The following is a 3390-nucleotide window of genomic DNA, read 5'->3' on the forward strand; positions in this document are numbered from 1 at the left end:
AAGGAATATGTATTTTCCTTTCTGTCTGTGAATAGGAAGTGAGGTCCCAGGTCATCTGCTCCAGGCATGACTACCTTAAACCACACAGATGTTAGCCACACAGTCTTCCACTTGCTGGGCATCCCTGAACTGGAGGACCAGGACGGGTGGATTTCCATCCCCTTCTTCACTTCCTATATCATCGCCCTGCTTGGGAACAGCCTGATCATCTTCACTATTCTCACAAAGCGCAGCCTCCATGAACCCATGTACCTCTTCCTCTGCATGCTGGCTGGAACAGACATTGTCCTCTCTACATGCACAGTACCTCAGGCCTTGGCCATCTTCTGGTTCCGGGTGGGGAAAATATCCCCGAATTGCTGTGTCACTCAGCTCTTCTTCATCCATTCCACCTTCATCTCTGAGTCAGGGATCTTGCTGATGATGGCGTTTGACCGCTACATTGCCGTATGCTACCCACTGAGGTACACCACTATTCTTACACATGCACTGATTGGGAAAATTGGAGTGACTCTCTTCCTGAGAAGTTATGGTACAGTTTTCCCCATAATATTTCTTTTGAAAAGATTGACTTTCTGCCAAAATAATGTTATGCCACACACCTTTTGTGAACACATTGGCTTGGCAAAATATGCTTGTAACGACATTCAAGTGAACATGAACATCTGGTATGGGTTTTCCATCCTAATGTTAACAGTGGTCTTAGATGTTGTGCTAATTTTTGTTTCTTACATGCTGATTCTCCGTGCTGTCTTCCACGTGCCTTCCCAAGATGCTCACGACAAGGCTCTCAACACATGTGGCTCCCACATCTGCATCATCGTCCTCTTTTATGGGCCTGCAATCTTTACAACACTTACTCAGAGATTTGGACACCACATTCCACTTCATATCCACATTTTATTGGCCAATGTCTATATTCTTGTTCCACCTATGCTGAATCCCATCATTTATGGGATCAAGACCATCAAATCCAAGAGCAGGTGGTTCACGTGTTGTTTATAAAGCAGAAACTGATTTGATATAAGAACTGAGTTTTCAGCATCTCTAGCTATGTGTGAAGTGGTCTGTGGAAGTGGTAGGTGGGAGGGGTCAGCTGAAACACTAGGAAACAGCTCAGTGAATTCTGAGCTGGAAATTGCAGGACTTACTCTTCCGTTGTCAAAACAACCTGAGAGAGCAGTGCTATGTCTGACTGAGGAAGCTACCTCCTGGAAAGAGCCTGGGACAGGATAAATTGATTTTCACAAGTTATATGTCTTTAACGACACTAGCATGATCTTCAGAAATAGATTAAGTGAGAACAGTGCTCTGGCCTGAGAATTTATTCAGTTCTTCCTCACTGAGTTTCCCACTCTCTGAGACATCTTGTGATATCTCTAGACAATCGCATACAAACCTCTATTCCTTAATGTCCTTCATTTAGCTATTTGACATTCTTAGACTCAGTGGTTCCCAGGTTTGGAGTTAATCCTACTGTAATTTATATCCTGCCAACATGCCTGTCTATAATAAGGGAATGTAAATGAATTGTGTGTTTTGTATTTTGCAGAACAACACTTGAGGAGACTGAGGGGATTGAGATTGGTCACTCCTGTGATGGCAAAATACTAATGTGTTTTCTGAAGGAGTAGTGTATGCTGGGAGAATGCTGAGAAATAGGAACTCCTCCATCTCAATGTCAGGCCACGTTCTTCAATGATCTCCTCCTCAGCGGGGCACTCAAGGTCTTTAATGACCTGATTCCTGACCTCCTTTAAAGCAACAATTGCCATATCACTTTCAAAGCAACCTGAGCTTCAGACACACCAGGCCATTACCTCCTCACCTTTCCCAGGTCATGCCAGACTCTCCATGTATCTCTGCTGTCTTGGGATAACCTCCCTTGACTTGTGGAAAACTTATTCCTCCTTTCACACCCAATTCTCATCTTGTCGCCTCTGTGACACTTTCTCCAACCACGATTCCTTCCCAATGTGCTATTGTTTAGTTAATAATTTCCCTTTGAGAAAAATAGCATATTGTCCATATTTCTTTTTTAATACTTGATTAAAAATCTAAGTTCCTTGTAGAAAACAATAGAAGTTATGAAAAAAGACAAACGTGACATGGAACTCGCAAACCCATAAACTTGCAGCCCTCAACCAATTTTATTGTTAGAATTTTGTTTTCTGGGGGCCAGCCCGGTGGCGCAAGCGGTTAGGTGCGGGCGCTCCACTGCGGCGGCCCAGGGTTCACAGGTTCAGATCCTGGGCGCGCACCGACACACTGCTTGTCAAGCCATGCTGTGGCGGCTTCCCGTATAAAGTGGAGGAAGATGGGCGTGGATGTTAGCCCAGGGCCAGTCTTCCTCAGCAAAAAGGGGAGGATTGGCAGATGTTAGCTCAGGGCCGATCTTCCTCAAAAAAAAAAAAAAGAATTTTGTTTTCTGTAGCTATACATCTATTGTAACTTTTATATCTTATTTCTACATCTATATTGTAATCTGTATCTGAATCCATGTCTGTATTTTATCTCCATTTATACCTATAGCTTTATCTATACCTATATCTGTCTGGAAATATCAAATGATACACATATAGAGTATCTATCATACTATATATGGTCTGCAACCTACTTTTCTTTTCTAGCAGTACCTTGTTGACAATATTCCTTTTTAATATATGAATTTATATAATCAATTACTATGTCTATATAGTATTTCATAGCAGGATGCTACCATAATTTATTTAATCGGGCATTCTTCTTCTACCTCTTTTTTGCATGGCATAATGACCAGATATTTACAAATTTAAGGCTCAATTCTACTTGTTGCTTGAGTGCACATCCCAGATATGTTCTAAATAAATTATTTTTAAGTATTGTCTTCTAATATAAGATGCAAATGCTCAAGGTAAGACCATTGGAAAACAGCAAAAATATAAAGAATATCCCTAGTCAGGATGACTCACTGATAGCATTTTGGTATATTGCCTTACACTTCTTGTTCTATGCATATGTATTTTCATTCATTTTCAATATTATTGGGCATTTGGAGTTTTCCATTTTTAGCTACATAAACAAGGCTTCTCTAAACATCTTATGCATAAAGCTTACTCTGATTTTTCAATTTTGATTTTACGGGTAGAATCCTAGAAATGCCATTGCACTTTTTAGATTTTTTGATGAATCCTGTAAAATTGCACTCAGAAAGGATGCATAATATATCTCTCTGCACTTACAATGGGGTTGAGTATTTTCATTTTTAAAAATTTTTGCCATACAAAAGGACAAAAGTGATATGGTAATGCAATTTTACTTATATTATTTATTGCTACTGAGGTTAAACATTTATTGTATAGTCATAGTTCATCTTATAAACTAGTGATAACTACCATTTGTTGAGTACTT

General features: G+C 40.0%; 1 pseudogene; it reads left to right on the plus strand.

The window, feature by feature from the left end:
* LOC101400183 (olfactory receptor 52B4-like) lies at positions 1 to 1022 on the plus strand (annotated as a pseudogene).
* Positions 1023 to 3390: the final 2368 nt, after the last annotated feature.

This window comes from Ceratotherium simum, chromosome 7 (genome assembly GCF_057802395.1).
Source record: "Ceratotherium simum simum isolate JZ-2026a chromosome 7, ASM5780239v1, whole genome shotgun sequence".
Lineage (NCBI taxonomy): Eukaryota > Metazoa > Chordata > Mammalia > Perissodactyla > Rhinocerotidae > Ceratotherium > Ceratotherium simum.